The following is a 22,232-nucleotide window of genomic DNA, read 5'->3' as shown; positions in this document are numbered from 1 at the left end:
ATGCCTCCGCTTCGCTTTCATTCTTTCCCTTTCGATCCGATCCCTTTGGCTTATACGGCTCCTTGTGTTTCTGGTGCCCGTTTAATAGTCGCAAATTGGTTCTCACACTTGGAATTTCGATTGGCTGTGTGATTGGGCTGGCTGGGGGCCTTTGACTCGCTGAAAATTGATGAGAATCGAATAGGATTTGACTGTGGCGTCAGACAGATAATTGATATCGCGATATCTAAGCGACTTAGGTCGAAGACCTAAGAGTATCCTAAAACAAAGAAGGATTTAAGAATTTTAATTAAGGTTTATTTTATGTAGCATTTGAAGCCTAGAGTTTTTTACAAATATTTATGTTTCACCTTTATTTATATGTCACGTTAAAAGGAAAAATTGTAAGCTTAAACCTTACCCTCAGTATGCTCCTCTCTCCCAATCATTAAACTGCCAACTTGGAATTTATTTAACTTGTTTCGGCTTACTGTTTGTAAAGCAAAATCTACATTGTCAACCACTTATCGCCCACAAAACAAATAAAATCTAACAGTTTTTCTTTCGGGTGAGCAAACCGCAGAGAGGAGGCATTTTATTTGGCTGCGGGCTGAGCCCAGAAATGAACCCGCAGATGGGCTGAGCCCGCTCATTAAAATTTGTTGCCAGTCCCATGGAAAAGGTGGCTGGGATATGTGCTGCGGCATTGGGCTTATGGACTATCAACCGGCTGAGTGTGTTGTTTATGGGTTCGCCTTTATCGTAAACCGAAGTCATCAAATACACAGCTCACACACTCATGAGGGTAGCAATAGGATAGATATCAGGATTTGAGTATTCCACCTTAATTTGCAGAGGTTAATCAAACTTTCTACCTTTTAAAGGGAGACTCCAATAAAAAGGGATACCTTACACACATTGAGAAAAAATTACTCTTACGAAGATGGGTTTCAAATAAAAGTTAGTGCTGCTTTTGATATGTATTAAATGACTTTAATATATCTTTGCATTTCTTTATAGTTTAACTAAACTGCAACCCTGTGCCTTAAGGCTTTAGAATACATATCTATTGAACCCAATTTTCTGCCATCTACTCAATTGTTTTGAAGCATTGACAAGGAATTTTCCCTATCGATTTCACTGGAACGCGAAAAACTCATTTCGCATGAGGGGAAGTTAATAAATTACACTTCAATTGTGCAGTCAAAGTCATGTTCGATATAAAATACGTTGTGGCAGTCGCTTGCCTCGGTGGCTGGTGATTGTTTGTGTGCGAATAAATCTGATGCTCGCAGCCTTCGCTCTTTGATGCCAGTTCCTGGCAGGGCCTGTCAAATCAAATAATTGAACTTTCATTCCATTGTGAAAAATGAAGCAAGCACATCCCCGGGAAGCCGGGAAGCAGGCAAAAACGAGACCAAATGCCGCACATTAAAAGCGATTTAAAAAGAGGAAGGAAAAACCGGAGGCCCAATATGAAACTGAAACCTTCTCCACTACACACAGCCCACACACACACTCTCTACGTTTCTTCTTAATCCATTTTTGTACTCAACGTTGGCTGATGGATTACTCTCGTTCAAATGTCGAATCTTGTTAGCGCAGCTTCCCACCATCTATCCGAGTCCACCCAGCCATTGCAACAAAAAAAGCAGGAAGTGGAACTCTGCCTGGGGGCTGCTTACTGAGGCGCTACCAACATTCCACGGCAACAGATGCTGATGGCTAACAAGCCAAAGGGAGCACAAGTGTCGCTGATTTTTCACGCTCCAGATTCGAGTTGTGGATGTGTGTGTGTGTGGCTTCCATGAGAGTTACTCCGGAGGTTGGAGTAATTTTAAGCATTGTGAAAAATAATTCAGTAAATACTTTGAGAAATTAAATTGAAAAGATTAATTTTGAATTTCTGTAGGTAAATTTTAGCAATAAAACGGTTAACATAATACAGGCAACCAAGAAAAACTAATACTTTGATCTTTAAAGTTTTATTTTTCATTATTCCTTTAGAAAATTTCCTAAATTTGTGGCTAAGCAAACATCTTTTCCACACTTTCTATAAATTTCTATTTAGTATTTATTTTTCTTCCATTTTTCTCAGTGATTAATTTTTGTTATATTTTTTTGTTAGATTTATAATGAGTTTTACATTAGGCATTTTTCGTTCAGGTTTCTAGTTTAGTAGTATTTGATTCCATCCTCCCGCATGCTAGCTTCCCATTTATCCTTAAAGCCATTCAGCGTTGCCAGCCAGCTATTCTGGGTCCCAGTTTGCCTGCAGTTTCCCCGATAATTACTAGCCGGCTTCTGCTTTTCTTCTGGCTGCCAGACTGTGCCTGCTTTTGCCATTTAATTCCCTGGGGCCAAGGACCTTAGTTAGCTGGGAACACGAAATTTGTTTGCATTTTTTTGCTGTTTGCCTCCGCTTCCTTGGCTTTTTCTGTTTTCCCCAAGTTGTTTTTTGTTGGCATTACCGTTTTGGCTGGTCTTGATATTGGCAATTTTTCCTCTGTTCTGCTCTCTGTTCACTTTCCTTTCTGTCTAATTTGCTGCTCCCCATTTTCTGGCTGGGAATTGCATAACAAAGTGAAATCTGTTAGGGCTCTACATGGGAATTGTAGTTTGCTCTCTCCGCTGTATCAGCGTCATTCGTCGTCGCTTTCGTTACAAATTAAAATCGGAGAGGCACGCAAAATTCATATAATTTAATATTCATTTAAATCCCCCATATACAGTCACATTTTGTGATACCATTTCTCCATAAATTAAATTTGTTTATGTTCGTCTGAGCTTTCGAATGCTGAAACTGGCAGCACATATTCCAGTGGGAATACTATAGTTGAGTTGGGCCATTAATTAGACGCAAAGCAGTCTGGATAATTAGCAAGTGCCTAACTTTTTGGGATGGTTGATAATGTACTTTATGGCTGTGAGTGGAATAATTAGAATTATTTAAATATACAATTTGTTATAGACTAGAGTTTTAAGCTAATTCGGTGATAAATGAATTGTTAAAATTATTTTTAATATTTTCAGTTAGTTTGGTAATTCTGAAATGAGGATTTAACATCTTAAGAGATGGTAAAGTGTTATGATATTTGATCTAAATTATATAAATAGTACCTGTTTGATTTTTTATTATATTTATTAAATATTATACATTTCCTATATAATCCTACCCGAGTTACTGACACGATATCATTCCCCCTTATACCCTATATATTATTTTTTTTGTTCACCAGCCAGGCATAAGCAGCCTAACAATCGTAAAGAGCGATTTCCTACAAAAGCATTCAGGAAAATCCCTGGTGTAATGTGCCGCACCTGCAGTGCGTCAACTGAGCGCGCAATTTTCCTGCCCGAAATGAGTTTCATTTTTTATGGCTTGACCGGCCTAGCCCCACCCACTCGCCGCCCACTTACACTCAAGCACACACACACACACACACACGTATGCAAAACCAAGCATTGAATTTAATGAGGTACATCCGAGCCTCAAAGTTTTGCGTCAATTTCCAGGACGAGCAAATCGGCGAGCTGTCATAAAAGTGCTTTGTCCTGCGCGTAGTATATGTGCCGCATATAACTTCCGACAATAAAGCGGTTTATGTTCTAATTCTATTAGCTCCAGAGCAAGTGGCTGGGCACTCAAATGGACGTCGAATGCGTGTAGCAATTACGCCAGACAAAACGCCGGTCCACATGTAATTGCCTTCCAGCACTGAGAGTAAATACAGTAGGCACTAGCAGCTGAGAGACAATGAGGTCTTCTTAAAGAAGTTAACTTGTAAGAGAAAATTAAAATTTTGTTAAATATATTAAATATATTTCAAAGGTCTTAGAATCGAAATTAATTATATAAAAAATGTTGTAAAGAGTGTATACTGTATATGCTTGCTTCCTCGTAAATGCAGGAAAGGCAACTTTTACGAGCCGTAGGTCCATCAGTAACAGACTCAATAAAAGGTCCAGCTCAGACCCTTCTCACCTAAATTAATAAAAATTAGGTGAATAAAAACCTACCCAATTATTCCGAGGGATTTCCTGATAAGAAACCGTAAAATTAAATAAAGGAAAAGTAAATTCCGCAGAAAAGGAAACCCACACAAAGTCTTCTAATATGGATCACCTTAACTTTATGTCCGAAATGATAGCCCAAAATGAGTATGACTGAATAAGTAAGTTTTTATAAATTATTTTGCTTACTTTATTCCTTTAGGAATCTTCCCCATATTAAAAACAAAGTCCACAAATTCTCAAAGCATATATTCATTATACCCTTGCAGGGTATTATAATTTCAGTCAGAAGTTTGCAACGCAGTGAAGGAGACGTTTCCGACCCTATAAAGTATATATATTCTTGATCAGCATCAACAGCCGAGTCGATCTAGCCATGTCCGTCTGTCCGTCTGTCCATCTGTCCGTCTGTCCGTCTGTCCGTCTGTCTGTTTCTACGCAAACTAGTCCCTCAGTTTTAAAGCTATCTGAATGAAACTTTGCATAGAGTCTTCTATATACTCTCACTGCTATATATGTCGGAACGGGCCGGATCGGACGACTATATCATATAGCTCCCATACAAATGTTCGATAAATTTTTAGAAAAAAAATGATAACTTGGCTGTTTTTCAATATTTTTGCATCATTTTTGAGATATAGCCATTTTATATTATTACAGAATTTTGGTAAAAATTTTATGAAAATCGGACGACTATATCTTATAGCTGCCTTAGGAACGATCGGAAAGATAATAGGAAAAAAATTATAACTTCGTTGTTTTTCAACATATTCTTATAGCTGTCATATAAACGATCTGTAAATGTGGAGAAAATGTAAAGCTGGGAATGTAAAACTGTAACTGTCAAACTGTAAACATAATAAGTATAAGTAAAATGTAATGAAACTCTGTTTTGTGAGTGTTTTCAGCATTTAAATTTATAATACAAACATCAAAACCAATCTGCAAGGGTATACAAACTTCGGTGTGCCGAAGTTAGCTTCCTTTCTTGTTTTTATTTCACATTTTAAAGTCGAAACCAGCAACATTCTGGTTGGCTGGAAGGCAACCTTTTGTCAATCAAGTTGGTCAAGTTTATGAAACTATGCACTAACCCAGTTAAAATGCACAAGCCGGCACTCACACACTTGTGTATTTTTACTATATTCGGGTTTTTCCTTTCTCAATGTGTGCGTGTATACGTATGCATGTATCTGTGGAAGGAACTTTTCCGTTGCGACATGCTCAAGTGCTTGCTAACAAAGTTAACACAAGATTACTAATACGCACCATTGTACGTGACTTTTTGCTGTCAGCTAAATCAAGTTTCATTATGTGCCAAGCTGTGGAGGAGGGGCTGCTTCTCCGATGAAAATATAGATACAACAGCAGCCAGGAGGGTTATTTTCAAAGTGGCGACGGAGGGAATGAGTTCCCCTAGTCTGAGCCGAGGGCACCTTGTGCATAAAGCACCTGCAGCAACTTTTGCTAATTGTGGCCAAGGCATACGCTTATAAATGCTGCCCTGCACACTGGTTTTTAGTCCTCTCCGGCCGTATCGAGTGCGGCAAGTTTGCAGCATAATTAAAGCGCAGACATGCCGCCGGCCAGACACCCTAATAGCATTTGCATGTGAAGCACGCACAATGCCCAGAAACCAGACAGGACGTGTACTACCTAAAGATAGCAATCGAAGGAGAGACACAGTGACAAATTTATGAACATTTTAGAGCTATAAAGCTATACTATAAAACTATACTATAAGATTGAGACGCTCTTAGTGGTTATACTAAATAAATGGTAGAATCTATTTATATAAAGGTTCAAATTAGAAATGAGATAACTTGTCCAGGTTACTTTTCCTTTAGCTTAACAATATTAAAGCCAAAACGTAGAGAGTTTCGGCTAGTGTAAGGGAAAGCTAACACCATTTATTGTGAGGGCCGAAATCTGTCCAGTGCACTTAGCCATTTAAACAGCCAACAGACTCCGCCGGCCACTGTCAGCGTGAGAAGTGATGCCATTATATTTGTCACGCGCTAAAGCAGCCACGCAACGGATAAATATTTAACAGAGCCGCACAGAATTTCAGCTTTTCCGATGGCAAATGCAGCTGCTTATTATTTATGCCTCCCCAAAGACCTGGAAAATAAACAAAAATAATATGTAGAGTGGCATAGATATTCCCGCACTGTGGCTGTGGCGAACCAGAAACCCCAATCCGTATCCGTATCCTACGCTCGTCTGCCCGGAAAATGAAGGCACGAGAGCACGGGTGCACGAGCTTGGCCTGATTTTTGCAACGATTTGAATGTTTTCTTCTCTTCTCCGCCGCCCCTCCAATTTATTTTTCCACTTTTTTTGTCCTGGCCACGTGTGTTTAACTTTTGTATCACACTCGTATTTTGTGGGGCAGAGTTTTACGAGTTCAAGTTTCTAAGAAGCTTTCAAATATAACGTGACACATTGATGGCAAATTGGGGCAGACTCTATGAATATTTCCGAGAGCGATGAGGAGGCGACCCCTGCAGATACATAAATATGCATATCTCGGTTGGGCAATCTATATTAATGCCATTCGACAAAGGCTTAATATAAACGCACCGCATTCACTTCATTAAAATAACATGCAAAATGAAAACAAGAGCCGACAGCAGCTGCTTTATCTTGTGATTACAGAGGGCATGTATCTGTGAGATACCAATAAATATTAGCTGATTGCCGAGACTATGTAGGCACCCAGCTGGATGCAACTTAAATATTCAATTATTTGCCAAAGTTGCAAGCATCCCCTCTGCTCCCAAGTGCGTTTGTGTGTATCGTTATAAATAATTAAGGATACTTGCTGGCAAAATGAAATATTACAAAGCCAATACGTGTGTGTATATACAGTTTCGGGTTCTGTTTCTGGCAAAGATTACGCAATCTAATGAAAAGGAACCCGTATAAACTATACAATGTCCCAGGTGGGCGCCACGTGCGAAAAGGATATGAGGATATGGGTGTATCCGGTGTATCTGGAGTGTGGTATCGGCAGGTCAACCTCAACCGCCGGCTGGCAGTCTCATTAACCGCAACAGCAGCCAGCCAGCCAGGCAGGCAGGTAGCCGCAATGCATTATAAATTTAGCTGCTTCGCACACAAATGTGCTTCTTCATTTATTCAATTATTTAATAATAAATGATAGAATAGCAGTGTCTGCGGAATACTCGTGCAAGCAAAGTGCGAAAAGCTGTCGATGGCTGTTCTTAAGTGAAACAAATACGGAATATGGAATAAGTTGGGCAAACAAAGGGAACTTTATACAGACTTGAACGAGAGCATTGAGTGGGTTTTGGGATGCTCTGAAGATAAGCTTAATGAGAATGTGAAGAATACTATTGAGAACCCCATTTTTAAATATTCTTGCTCTAAATCGCTTTCAGCTATAAATACACAATACTCCTACCGAGGTTTACCCAATTATTTCTAACGAAAATTCCCAACAAACTGTTTCGAGAGCACTTTTTGCAATGAAATTGAATTGGAAAATAGGAAAACTTTCCAAGACCTCCACTTAGATGTGCTTCGACATGAAAAACGGCAACTAAGCTGCATCTTCAAAAGCATCTTTGGATGCCGCATCCTTCGCCCCAATAATAATAAGCAGGAGATGCTGGCAAAATTCTCCAAAGTAAACCGCACTCAGAAAGCCCTTTTGTCTGACTGCGGTTTGGCATCCTGCATTATCTGCCCGACTCCGCCTTGTAATTTTCACTTAGCCTGCTTTCCCGGCAACAGAAGGGGCAAAGTGCCAGGCATGCATGAAATGCGTTTGACTGATTTGCATTTTGGCATCGGCATCAGCAGGACCTTCAGGATCCTGCCTGCGGCTGTGTGCTGAATTTACTTCGGCTTCCAGCTGCTGCCTCTGTCAAATATTTGGCCTGACTGTGGCGAATGTGGCTTTGCGGCCAACAGGCGGAGTAATTCAATTAATATTTTACCTTTTTGCTGCACACTCAGTTCCACAATCTTCACATACCTGAAAGGAGAGACGGAGAGCTTTTGTTAATGTCGGGCTTCAAGAGCAGTCAACAATCCCCGGCAAGGACCGAGGAAAACTCAAGGAAACGCCCCCGGGCCCCAGAGCGTTAAGTGTGACAAAGTTTTATACATTTTCCAGCCGAAACTGAGCACTAATAGCACGGTCAACGAGTCGTATAATTAACGTTATGCCAGAGCGAGAAAGTGCCACTTATCCCAGGACCCGAGAAAATCTGCGGCGAGCGCATGGAAAACTAAAGACAAAGTCAAACACTTGTCACAGTTCCCGCCGAAGGTGGGGCAGCCTTGGAGCTTAAACAGTTGCACTTTTTCAGGGAGCGGGTGGGGTCATCCCACCACCCCCTGTGTGTGTGTTTCAGTCATTAAATGAATGGCAGCCACCAGAATTCATCGCAGCACATAAAACGCACCACAGGCGGGGGCTGAACAGAGTGGCCCTGGAGATGGGGTTGACTTGGAGTGGCCTGTCGCAGCTTTTGTCTTAAATTGGCTAATAAACTGCCATCTGCCTGGTTACAGAGGGTGCGGGTGTACTGGCGAAAGTGCTGGGCGTGTGACTTTATGCGGTTGGCAAGCTGAAATGCTTGCGGCTTCATTAAGCGCTCATAACACGAGAGCATGAAATTGAAATGTTTCGCTGTCCTCAGAGCCAAATCTCTGGCCAACCAGACGAGAACCGAGAATTTTAGTTAATAGTGTTAATTTCAACTTGTACTAAAAAAATAAACAGGGAGAATTAAATATATTTTAAGTTTAATGTTTGAATTTAAAAACCTGAAAAGTATATTTTTAATAACTTTAAAAACTCTAGCAAACAATATATAAATATTTAGTTAAAATAATCTTTATTGTTTCACCTTTTCCTGCTCTAAATCAGCTTTATCTCGCTGGCTTCCGTTTGTGGCTGTTATGCTGAAAATGTCTCTAATGAAATAGTTTTGTGGCAAAGCTGAAAATTTTAATTAAAATTATATCTAACGCTTGGCAAGAATTGGCAGTGTTTTTATTGAAAAATACCACTCTGTATTTGTGTCCTGGACAAATTAATAGGCACACACATAGGACGGCTGCCCATGGAGTAATTAAATCAATGGCAATTTGTATTTATTACTGCGACTTATTGATGGGCCGGCAAGTACGTATTCATAAGGCCAATTCAGCCACATTTCAATTGCAAATTTCGACTGAGTCAATGGCCATGTCTTAATTAAAATTTAGCCAGAGCGTTTATTAGTTTGGTGCCATTAAATATACCTAAAAGGCAACGAGTTGTATAAATAAATTTGTGAAAAGTATTCGCATAAAGCCGAAGCGCCCCATTTTATGTTGTGGGTGGGCGATATGAGTGGTATGATTTTGGCTGAAAGATGGAATCAGGGGCATGGATTTAGTTGGAAGGGAGGAATTTTAGCCACACACACATACAACTTTGTTGCGGTTTAAGTGCCCTCGGTTCAGAGTTGGCCCATAAAATGTGTGACCCACTGTTTGCCTGGTCGTTTGCTTTGTTTTATGTGTATTCCGGATTCCATGGATTCGGCGTTTTTGGCTTTGCTGCTTATTGTCAAAGTTTCCGGTTGCAGCAAGTAGTGCGTAAAATTTCAATGCGATATCAAGAAGTTGTGCAATAAATTTCGAAAATTATTGGCACAATTGAAGTTGTGCCTTGAAAATATATTTATATATATATATGTTTGTGTCCCTGGCCGGAATCCGTAGGCTCAAGGCTCAATAAATTTAGTGTGTTTTTTCTCGGCTGGTGTAAGTTTCATTTTTTCATGATTTTTTTATGACTTCATAATGTTTTGTACTTTGGTAGAGAGGGTTATTTTATGTGGTGTTGTTTTATGGATTCATCAAGTGAATTTAAGAGTGAATTTCCAAATCAACCCTTTTAGTAAAAAGGCCTTGAATTGACATTTGATTCCAGAAATAGAAAACTGTATACGCTTAATTAATGCATATTACGAAATGTCCTCCTCTGTAACCAAGCTGCTTTGGCAAGTTCACATGGCAAACATTGAGATCCCCTTAGCATTTAGTCGTCGTCGCCGCCACGTTTGGCAACTGACAGCTGCAAGCCCCTTTTCTTGGCCAACTTGTGCTGCAAGAACTTTGGCAAACTCATTAACTCATTATCTGTGCAAGAAGTTGACACAACGCTCCGACAACTTTGCAGGCGACAGAGCAAACGGAGCATCGTCATCAGCCAAACGAGCGACCCAAACAGCAGCTTCCCCAGTCGCATTTAATTAGTTATCATTTGCATGACGGACAATGCGAGGCGACACAAGAACTTGCAACTGCAGTCGAGTTGGAATGGTTGCCATATCTACCTACACAACATATAGAGGCAGAATGTGCGATGTACCCGCATCTGGGATCACGTCCTCTGCCTCATTGAGCACCTTAATTGATGCTAATTGATTGTGCAGGGGCTGTTTGTCTTCTGTCGCTGATTGCTCAGATTTACGAGTGGCCAAAATTAAATAAAGCAAATTACGGCGCAACCAAAAATGTACCAAGTAAAATGTGCTGGCTGTGGGTGTCCTGCGCGTCCTTTGCGCTTTTATGTATCCGTATCCGTTTGCTATAGCCAGGGGCTGTTATCGCATTTGCAATCGCGGCTGGTCAACAGATTTTTATTTCATTTTCGCCGGCTTACAAAATAAATTGGACAACGCTCACATACAGGGCACTGCAAACAAGCCCACATTTTCGTGGGAAAAAAATAAAGGAAAATAAAATAAAGCACAGCTTTAACCTCCACCGAGTTCTCATTTCTATATTGCTGATTAATAGTTGATGTATCCTTAAATAAAATAGTTTTTTAATATCAAACAGTAAACGTTTTTTCCCCAAGTGCACAGAGATTCGTAAATTTTGGAGTTTTATTTAATTTTGGTTGATTTCGGTGTAAAACCCTTTGGCAAATCCAGCATATCCCACATGCGTGTGTGTTTGTGAATCCTTTTGTTGTGCAGCCATATTCAAATAACTGCGCCACACGCCTCGTGCGGCAAATTTATGTTGCCTCAATAACAATTTCCACAAAAAGCAGCAACAACCAAAGCTATGAAATGGCATGTTGAGTGTATTAAATTGCCATTTATTTGATTTTTGTTTTCGCCTTTTGCCCCGCCACTGTCCCACTTTTTATTGTTGCCGCCTTTGCATTTGTACTCCCCTGCCCACCCTTCTGTGCGCTTAGATTTCCCTTTGTTTTTGCAGTAGCATATTTTTTTGGGCAACATTTAAATAATGTTTATATTTGTACGCCATGGATTTGTATTGTTTTCTGATATCTGTCTAAGGTTTTAGAGTGTGTGCGTGTGGCAGGGATTCGGAATGAATCATGCTGTGATGGAGGATTTCAATGGAGAATGAGAAGGCAGGATTCTGAGAACCCAGAACACTGAAATAAATGTATTACCAGGGAAAGTGTGTATGTAAGAGATGGGTGCTTTAAAGGATTTTATTTTTAATTAGAATTTTTTTATGAATTCTTTCTTATAAGGGAAATGATCATGTGAATTAGTGTGATTTGCTGCTATTAAAATATTTTCCACTTTATTTTTTCCTCTGTCAAGCTTCGGCTCTTGATTGTTTGGTTGTTGATGCCCCGGATAGAGGACAGAAAGAGAAGTATAAAATCGGATATTACACAGAGGGGGTCTCAGTCTCATCTATCTTGTGGAGATTTTCGCGTACTGCTTTAACATTTTTCTTAGGCTTATATTTTAAGTCCGTAAGAAATATCATCACTTACGCATTCCAACTTAGTGCCTCCTAGAGATTTCATGATTTTTTAATGTTTACCTTTTTTGCAACAATATTTCTGTGTTCTACTCGAGGGTCAAGACTCTCGGCCGTGGCGGGCAAACCAGGCGAATTGACTTGACTTTTATGGCGGTCATAAAAGGGACTTTAATGTGTTTTATGCCCCTTGCCAGAAATGCGAAGGCGAACTTCTGCTGTCCTTCACATAAATCGACTTGAAACACACCCGGAAAGTCCAATGGAATTATGCGTGAGCGCACATCAAATGAGCAACAAACGAGGTTTTCTACTTTTCGAATTTGCGCCGGGATAGGAACAGGGACTGCCTGCCGGCATTGACTTCCTCGCATCCAAATCAAGATGTCAGGGAGGACTGGAGCGAGCAGGCAGTCAAATGAGCTGGCATAAATCCTCGCCGATGGCCAAATATTGATCGGACGACGTGCTTGGTGTGGCCATCCTGAGTCCTGGATCCTGGATCCAGGAAGTCAGCTGGCAGCGTTTGTTTGTCGCCCTGCCGCTGCTGACAATCTGTCAGGTGCCACTTAACATAAAGGTGGGGTTTAGACGAGCAGCAGAACCAGGAGCAGGCGAGAGTAGATGGTGTTTACCTTTGGCTTTTAGCATGCACGCAAATCCTCCGGAGCAATCAATTTGTTTTTATTGAATTTTCTCCCAGCTAGCCAGCACTTTGGTAACGCCAGTTCGTCGAAGGACATTCATTTTGAGTACGCATGACACATCTCACCAGGCATACAGAGAAATTTTTTATTTGTGCAAAAAAGTTATTGAAATAAAAATAATAATAAAAGTCATAATTATAATGAAACATTTGGTTTGCATAAATATAAATTCTTTTAATATTTGGCTTGCTTAAAAAAAGGTTTTCTTGTTAAAAAAGTTATTACAAATAAATGATGTAACATGAAATCTTTTTGCATGAATTGAGGAATAAATAATAACATGAAAAACACGTTAATTGGTTTTTATTTGATTTAAATCATTTATTTAATTATTTTTATAGGTTTTTTTTAAACAAAAATAAACAAAAAAGCTGCTTAAAAGCATACCTAAAATTACCAACAATGACATTCTTATGGAAAGATGTAAAATCACCTGGCACATTTTTGTTTTAAATATTTGCATTAATTTATTATTAATTTATTTAAAGAAAAATATACTCAAAAAGTAAATCGAAAGTCCAAGAATGTTCTATATAGATCTCTTTTTCAGTGCACATCCGCTCAAGAGTAACTAACGCCCGCCAGGTATCCAGCCGGGCTACCTGGCGTATGAGTGACGTATGGCTAAGCATTTGTTATGGCTTACCCATTGCACAAGAGCGTGTGTATGCTTGTGGGTGTGTATTGGAGGGTGTCCACGTGTGGGTGCTAGAGAGTGTCCGTTAGCTGACTCTCTGCGCCAACCGTGTAACGTTTTTTATTGCCCGCTTCCTGCTGGCCAGGGCAATCTCATGTGTCTGTCTGTGTGAACTGGCTGTCAAAATTTATGCTGCTCAAATTTCCAGCACAGAACTAACGTTAAGTATACGTCGCCGTTGGTGTTGGGTTCGAGTTCCCCCTTTGCTATCCCTTTCAATCAGGGTTCGAAAGAATATTAGTTTGAATTATTGGAAATAAAAAAGTATCCCACGTTTTATGTATTTTAATTTAGAGAAACCAAAAAGGTTTTCTTTTCTAATTCGAAGGGTCAATAGTTGTTCAGACCCAATTTATTAATGGGTATCCCCTTGTCCTTATCCTAAAATATAAAATTTTCTTGTTTCAGGTTCGCTCTTGGGTCGCCCATTGTTCGGGCGTGTTTGCTTTTTGTTGTTCCTCTTGTTTTTGGCCCATTTTTCAAATTGATGTCTATCGCTTTGTCTCTTTTTCAAAGTTTTTGGCATTTTACATGTGCTAACCAACAAAGCAGCGCCCCAGGGTTTGAGGGCGAAATTTTGGGGGAATTGTTCCTGTGAATTGGCGGGCTGTTTGGATGTGGATGCGGCTTGAGTGCTAGCTGTGCCGTTGATTGCTATCTGGTAGTGGCCACAGAAAGAGCAAAACCGAACAAGTGGCATGAACCAAAACCATATTGATAGTGGTCTGTTTGTCTTTGAGTGGTTATTTCTCTCTATTTTCACCTATTGAATGAGAGAATTGGGAAATGCGATCTGCCACACATTCCATTTTATAGCACGCAATGTATCCTTCAATTGTAGTGAAAATTATTTAACTGAAACTCGATTATTATTAATTACTTGACTGAAATTCAATTTGTTGATTCAATTTTGTTTGTCTGAATCAAATGTATAAGTTATGTCTGCCTGTGGATTTTGCTTCTAAATTGTAACAAAATATTGTTCTAAGGACGAGAAATTATTTGTTTACAAAAGATTATTTGCCGTTCCAATGCTGGAATATACCTAAACTTGTGGTGAAAAAATTTTAAATCAGCGTAAGTTTGGTATATAAGAAATGTTCTCTGCACTCACAAACATAAAGTACGCCCTAGTCATACCCACTTTTATTACACTCAACAACCCCCAACAGCGAAAATACAAAAAGGCGCGAAATTCTGTGCGTGGGTGTAAAATGTGTGTTGAAATATTGTCCTTAAGGGTCGCTTACAATTTGGTTTTTAGGCGCTGCCTCCTCAGCCAGCCGGCTCTGGCTTTTCCTCCCCTTACTTTTCTCCATTCTTGCAATTATTATAAAATGGCGCACACCATCAAGGACAATGGCGGCGGAGAGCCGAGGACTGCGGTGACGCTGCTCTCGCGCTCCTTGGAGACTCATTTTCAAGTGCTGGGCCGCTCAAGTGGGTCAGCCCAAGTGGATTAGAGGAGAACAGGATGTGGGGCCAGCAGTTCAAGGATTTTATTGTTGCGAGCATGTAATTGAATGCAATGAAATTACGCAGCCTCCGACTGGGGCGCACGGTTTTCATGCTAGATCCTATTTGTATGCAGGATTTAATTGCATTTATTGTCTGGCTGCTGCTTGAAGTTTAATTTTCTGACATTTTCCAAAGTCTCAGGGCAGAATTGGTTTCATTTTCAATAAGCAGGGACCACATTTAAATGTAGATTGCAACTTTTTAAGTAAGCCTTTAAACTAGTTTCAGAAAAGCTCTTGAAATCAAACCCTTAAATCCCCAAAAAATCCCTTACCATTTGCTTTGTCACCTTCGAAGGACTCACCTTTTTTGTCCATCGTATTAACAGTTTGGCGTTGCCCTCAAAACTAAGGCAACAAATTTGGCCAAACACGTGCCAAGTAAACAGAGCCATCTCTTGCTTATTTCATTTTCACTTTTACCCCTTCACTTTTTTTCCCATTTCTGCTCTTGTGTTTGTATTATCTTTCCATTTCCCCCGGCCAACACCCGCTCACAACTTAATTCACATGCCAGACTGTCCGACTGGCCAGAATCTGAGCCAAAGAGCCCCCACCAGAACTCAATCAACAGCGGGCTGACCCATATTTTATGGGAAATTTTGGCCAGGCCTCAAATAGAACTGAAGCACAGCAGCCTGCCCAGCAAAATAAACTGCTAAAGGGAGAAATATACATATATATCCACATAGATATATTCCTTAAACATCTATGTACTTGCCGTTGTATGTGGAAGGTTTGCTTGTAATTTAAGCTTATCACTCTGGTTCCAGACCATTGCGTATTAAAAACATTTTTGTTACGCCAATAAAAAGACGGAAAATTTTTTTTGCATAATTCGAGCTATAAAAAATGAGTCCAAAGGCAAGCTGTGCTTGTTGTTGTTCTTGCTGTTGACATTTCCGTTGGACAGGAAACTAGGCAATGGGGTTAGCATTCAGTTGGACAACTTTGTGCACTGACAAAAGTATTTTAGAAAAGTTTTTTCCTGCCTTGAAAATGTATATTTTTCAATAGAAAGCTAATATATTTGGTATCTTCATTAAGTTTAAGGCTAAGGACAATCCTAGATTTAGAAAGGAGATGACAAATCCTTAATTGAATTAGTTAATTTGGGCTTTAATGAAGGTAATCTTCATATTTTATAATTTGTTATATTGTTTGCAAGTGAGAAAATATATATAAAATATAAATATATTTGTAAATCTTAAATCTATTTTAGATTTTTAATTTTTTTTACTGTGCAAACATTTTGTTTATAATGCCCGCCTATTTATGCTGCCAGCTCGAGGAGCCCGAGGAGCGGCTTCATTTTTTTATTGCGCACATAAAATGACCCGGACCCGACACAGACAACATGAGGAGTTCCCTGGGCAAAATGGGGGAAACGGGGGAAACTGGGAAAGCCCTGTCCTGCTGCTGACGAACGCCTGATGCTGTGAATTTGCTCGGAGACGGCTCCTCTAGCCTCCGAGCGGCCATTTGTCAGATGAAAAAGCATCGCACAAACTATGTATATTGTTTGTCATTAACAAGGTCGCCAGCAGAAACAGCATCAGTGGCAGTGCAAAAAATGTGAATAAAAGGACGAAAGCTAAGTTCTTTGATGGACGAAAGCTGTTACACACACGGGAAGAAAATGGTTTTTAAATTATGAACTCTTTTAGAATAGATTTTTAATACAGAAGAAGCCAGCTCTATAAATTATTTTAAAAAGTATGCAGATGTTTACATCAATCCCTCAACTTTCTGTGTTTAAAACATTTAAGAAAAACTTTGTTCTATATAATTCTTAGTAAACATTAATAAGTACACAATTTTTCTCTCTGCAGAGTACCCCTGAAAGTGTTAAGCCGGGGATGCCTGCCCGTGCTGATCCCCGCTGCCGCCTGACATTAATTTTGTTTTCATAACGCGGTGCAGCAGTTACATCCAAAGGCCAGCCGGAGGGTCCCCGAATAACCCCTTGCCCCGCCGTTCCCTCGACCTCAGAATTTCTGGCTGCCAAATGAAGACACTTTGTTGCACTGCCGTCGCTTCCTCTGCTCGCCTCACTCTGTATTTTTACCATTTCGGGCTTTTTTCTTTTGGGCCAAAGCGTGGGCTTGATTGACATGCTGTCTGTCCACTTGGCCGCTGCAGCGCTTTCTCGCCGCTTTTTGCTTTGGCTTTGCCCAGCTGGCCGTGACATAAAAACAAAAAAAAAAAAAACACATAAAAACAAACACCACACCAAGTGCAAAAACAAATTAGCACAGTTCTACCCGCCGCTGAGCTCTTGATGCCGGGCTGCTGGGATGCTGTGATGCATTTTTGACAATGAACATCAGATGTCAGTCAGTGTGTCTGTTGGTCACAATGAGACAATCAGTCAGCGAGTCAGGGTTTGGCAGAAGAAAAAAATAAGGAAAAATGGCAAGACACATTTAACACTTTTTGTGGGACTGTATAAGGCAGGGCCAGAAAGGAAATCTGAGTGGATTTATTAACTTAATTAATTCCATAAACTTTGCCATTGTACTCACTATGAACTGGGGTCATCAAAAATGAATGTTTTAAGTAGAAAATCGTTCAATTTATTTATACAATTACTGGTAAATTACATAGAATCAATATAGAATTCGAAATTAGCCCAGAAACCATTTCATACACACTTTCCGCATTACATTTAATTTATTTAAAGCCTGCGTTTTCACACTCCAACGCTCTCTAAAGCTTTCCTTTTGAAGCCAGAAAAAACTAAGAGAAACGGTATTTGTTTGTGGATCCGCTTGCTGCGTATTGTTTGGATATTTGCATAAAAATCACGCATACGACCCGTTGGTGTGGCACAAAAGCGGCTTTAAATTCGTTTCAAGGTTAGCAGGCGCCCAAAAAAAAAGATAACTGCAACTGAAAACTTTTGCCAGTAATTATGGAAATTCATGTGCTACAATGCCGGATTAAAAATTATTGCACACAGACCGAGTCTCGTTTTGTTCTGCCAATGTCATTGTCGTCATTGGATGATGCACCACAAAAGTTTCATTTCCCCTTCATGTGCATCCCCATTGTTATGCACTGCACAGCGATGGGCATTAATAGTTGCCACAGTTGGTTCCTTATTCCACTGATTTTTCCCTGTTTTTCTTTTTCAGTTTTCTTTTTTTTTTTTTGCCCCCATTGAGTTGATGATGACGACTGAATCGGAGTGTCCTAGGACCGGGTTTATTTTCAATTAATCAAGCCCTGCGAACCAGACTCATAATGGAGCCCATTTCAAGGTCCCCTCATCGCGATGTGAATGCCACTCGAATTCGGAAAGCGAAATGAATAAATGATTGAATGCCGGACTGTTTTCCACGAAAATAAGTAGTTAACTATTGACAGAGCGAGCGAGCGGAATATTAATTGCCAGACGCGTCGCTTCTGCCTCTGCCACCATATTTCTTTTTCCCTCTGCTTCGCTTCCTTCCGTTGTCAACGCCATTGTCTTGTAATAAACAAGTCCTGTCGGAGTGGAGACCGAGAAGGGTGGACGTGGACGGATCCTGGGCCATATTATTGGCAGGGCAACATAATAAACATAAATCAAGTGCGCCGCCATTGTACTCAGTTTCACTGGCTGATTTGATATTGGACTGCCTGGAATTCCAGTTCGGTAATCGCACAGGGCAAAAAATATTTACTTAAGATCTTTGGTACTAAACATCAGAATATGATATAGTTTTTAGGATTTATGAAAGAAAACCTAGTAAATTGTATATTATATTTTCGCTTATAATAGCAATAGCTACCAATTCTCATTAACACTAAAAACCTTTTTCCCAATTAAGAACCTTTCCAAATTTATTTTCCACAGTGCATGCAGTTTCTGAGCCATTTATCTTGGACTGTTTCATTGCCCAACCGAGCTGCCACACATGCATATCATACTCGTCATCGTTTTTATTATCGCCCAGAAAGTGAAACAAAAGGAGAACCTCCCCCACAACAACATACTATAAATAAGGCAAGCCAAGTAGGAAAAACAATTCCGGCTCTAATGAAAGTCATGGGTGCGGCCAGCGTGTGAGGTTTATGTCTTACAGCGTGTGGCACAGCAGATTTTACTGGCTAAGCTAATAGATATTTATCTGGGATTTGCTGGGTTAATTTATGTGCTGCGGTCGAGGGGAATTGATTTCTCCAAGCCAAAATGTATGTAAACCGAATTGTTGAGCCATTTTACGTAATTACTCTCACATCAAAAAGTTACCTAAGTGAGTTGGAATCCGTCTGTAAACATTCTAACATATGCGTACGACATCATTTGGTAACTTTTTACCCACTCTCCCCATTTGGGCAAAGACTTTCGCTTGTTTTTGACACAATTTTAATATTTTTTATGATATTAACTCGTCGTCGTCGTGTCACTTAAAACCTCAAGGAACATACCAAAGTTACCTCCCCCAGCCAACCGCCCTGCGAGGCATTTCAAAATTAAAATTCTCTAAGTAGAGCCCGGCGGGGAAATAACGAACGTCTTCATTCGCAAAAAAGAAGGCACACGAGCATGAGGCTGTTGTCTTTAGACAAGTGACACTTTGTCTCAAAATGGCACTCCGTTAAAACATTTATGAGAAGCAACTGGGGGATAGGGGTTTGCCGCAGGCGAAAAATGTTTTCTTGCGCGACTTTTTCAAGGATTGTCTGCAAATCATGGGTAAAGAGTTCATTGGAACTGGTGAACTGATGAATGGCACAGGTGAAAAAACATTTCCGGAACGTGGCACTCAGAGGATTAACTCCGAGGAAGGCTAAGGTCTATTTAAAAATATTTAAGAAGGTCTCAGGAACTTGATTTAAATTAAGAGGTTTCGATCTTAAACAATATATATTTCTGCATATTATAAGATTATTTTTAGCCAATTTATTTAGATGTATTTCACAGTGTACGTCATAGGAAGCCTTCGAGGCAGTTCATGCCATGCCTTGACTCAAATTGGAGCTGGCAGAAGGCAGGCATTGATATTTTATGGCCCTTTGGCGGATTCGACTGAAGCGCTTGACTTTCCCGGAGCTTAACGAGCGCCTTGAGCGATGATGCGTCCCTCGACAACTTGTCAGAAATTTAAAACTTATCAACGCTGGCGGCTCATGTGGAGCACTCTTGATATATGCAAATTTAATTCGCTGGTCGCATTTAAATCAATATTTTCCTGGCCTTGTGCGGTCTTGTTTCCTACTTTCCCTATGTAAATATCTGTATATATTTTTTTATTATAATTATAATTGAAAAAGCTGCGACCAAGTGGCCCAGATACATTTATCACATTTTTTTTTTTTTTTATTTTGTGAAAGGCAAAAAGAATTGCTCATTTAATTGCAGCCGCAATACAATTTATATGCGTCTTGGTCCACAGAATATGAAAACAAAAAAGGTCAAAGGAAGGCTACAGGATCATAAATGGAATGCTACAATTTGCTTCACTGATTTAAATTGCTCCATTTTAATGGGGAATTTTTAATGGTAATTGAAAGTAAAACCATCAGCAGAACAATAATTTATGGAATGAAACATGTAGAAATTAATTTTGCAGGCGGAAGTGGTGTCTTAAGTGAATATGACTGAAATATTCAATGGCAGAAAACAGAAAACAAGCCTAGTTTTTAAAGATAAGTGTAAAATCTATCAAAAAAGCTGATCCCTTAGTTTTGTATTTTATAAATATATTTCCACTGATGCCCATTCATTTTCGTAAATCCCATCAATTCACAAACATTCATAAACCTTTGGTAAGCCATTTATTAAATTATATTCATTCCAAAAACTTTGAATATATAGAGGCACATATATAACCATTAAAAGAAACCACCCCAAAAAAAGGGCAAAATAAATGCTTAATTAATTTTCGATTTTATCAATCTGAAAAAAAGAAGAAAAAACGATTTCGGTTCCATTACAGCTGGTGTATGTCTGTCATAAACTTGGGATTTATTTGCGCCCATGTGCGCTTTTTGTTAGTCCGCCAATCGCAGGGCGAAATATATTCAGGGGTGGTAAAAACAATTAATTGGGGGCTGCAGCAGCATCAGCATTCATTTCCATTATGGATGTCAACAGCCAGTGAAAAAACTACAAAGATGATGGCCAAGGCGGGTTGTTAAAAATATGGGGGGATATGGCACACACCAAACGGTTAGCAGCAGCTCCCTTGTGCCACATAAACGAATTTAATTATTGTTCATGTGCTGAAATATGAGCAAATTTATTTATGGTTCTGCATGTGATGCCAGGTGCCCGGCAGGATCGCTCGTAGGTGGACTCTCCAGTTCCAAGCACAGCGGAGTCGCTCGTCCTTGTTGTCATTGTTGTTGTTGCATAAATAAATATCGTTGGTACACGGCAATTTCGCTACCATTTTTATTTTTAGTGCCTGCATTCGATGCACAGGAAGGCAGGAAGGCCAACTCTCGTTCACCTGTCCAACCTGCCATGCAAATGCCCCGCCCATATCCGTGAGTTATGGGCGTGGGTGGCGTATGATTAATATTCAATTACATGGCAGATCCCCTCGTCCGCCGCAAGAATAAAACTATGCATGCGACAGCAGCCCCTCGCAAGAGTATGCTTCACTTTGTTTGCCATCGCTGAAAAAACTTTGCTAATTGCCCTCATCATGGCAGAAAAAAGTCAAAACAAAACAATATAATGTATGCCCGGAAAGAACCAGAGTCGATTTCATCAAACTTTACATCCTACTGTGTTTTCTTTTCTCTTTTTTTCCTGATTTCCCCCCTCTTGTTGTTGTTAGAGACCGTGTGCCACCATTTGATTTAATTATGCTCGTGTTGAATAGGGGGATGACTTCCCTAGATTTTTATATATTCACGGAAAACAATGCCGGGAAAATACGTTCCTCTTAGCACGCAATGCGTTGGAAATGGGGCTCCGGGCGTAAAAGAATTTTAAATGAGCCTAATTATAAAATATTTTTCGGAAGCGTAGGCAAGGGAATTACGAGAGATGTTAAAAATAAAATAAATATCCAACAACTTCAAGATAACAAGAGAACAAATACAAAGGATTTTGTATAAATTTCACTTGAATTCAAGTAGGAGTTTTAGAATAAAAAAAAGCACTGTGGGAGATCTTGTAAAACGTTAATTTTCTTTCTTCAATTTTTTTGAATTTCTTGAAAGCGAGGCGAGTTTTAAAAATATTTCAAAAATTCCCTTTCTTTTCTTCTCCCCGATAATTTTCACAATTTCTAGCTGCAATCTTGATTCCCCTAACATTCCATCTAGTAAAATAAATGTCTAATGCAAAACTTTGGCCTTAAGTTCTACCAAAATTTGCTGTGAACTTATGCCAGCAAGAGCTGCTCAAGTTTGCTTTGTCCCTACTATTATTCAAATACCTTCAATTGCGGTCTTAGTATTCCGATTGCGTGTAGTTTTGGCATTCGCCAGCCGCAAATATATCAAACTCTTGCCTTTTGACAAGGCCAATGTCCATGATTTATGGCAGCCATTATTTTATGTTTAGCTGCACGGATTCGTGACATATTATTA

General features: G+C 39.7%; 2 protein-coding genes and 1 long non-coding RNA gene across 3 annotated transcripts in view; 2 read left to right on the top strand and 1 right to left on the bottom strand.

The window, feature by feature from the left end:
* Nlg1 (Neuroligin 1) overlaps window positions 1-22,232 on the top strand; it is a 101,236-nt gene that overhangs the window by 21,105 nt on the left and 57,899 nt on the right. The window lies entirely within an intron of this gene.
* Nlg3 (Neuroligin 3) overlaps window positions 1-22,232 on the bottom strand; it is a 70,313-nt gene that overhangs the window by 45,357 nt on the left and 2,724 nt on the right. The gene's annotated exons all lie outside the window — the stretch shown is intronic.
* LOC121501882 (uncharacterized) lies at window positions 14,110-18,198 on the top strand. The gene is made up of 2 exons (XR_005990711.2): window positions 14,110-14,256; window positions 17,834-18,198. It is a non-coding gene; the product is annotated as an uncharacterized lncRNA (long non-coding RNA).

This window comes from Drosophila kikkawai, chromosome 3R, assembly GCF_030179895.1.
Source record: "Drosophila kikkawai strain 14028-0561.14 chromosome 3R, DkikHiC1v2, whole genome shotgun sequence".
In the NCBI taxonomy this organism is placed as follows: domain Eukaryota; kingdom Metazoa; phylum Arthropoda; class Insecta; order Diptera; family Drosophilidae; genus Drosophila; species Drosophila kikkawai.
This window is presented reverse-complemented; position numbering and strand designations above follow the sequence as displayed.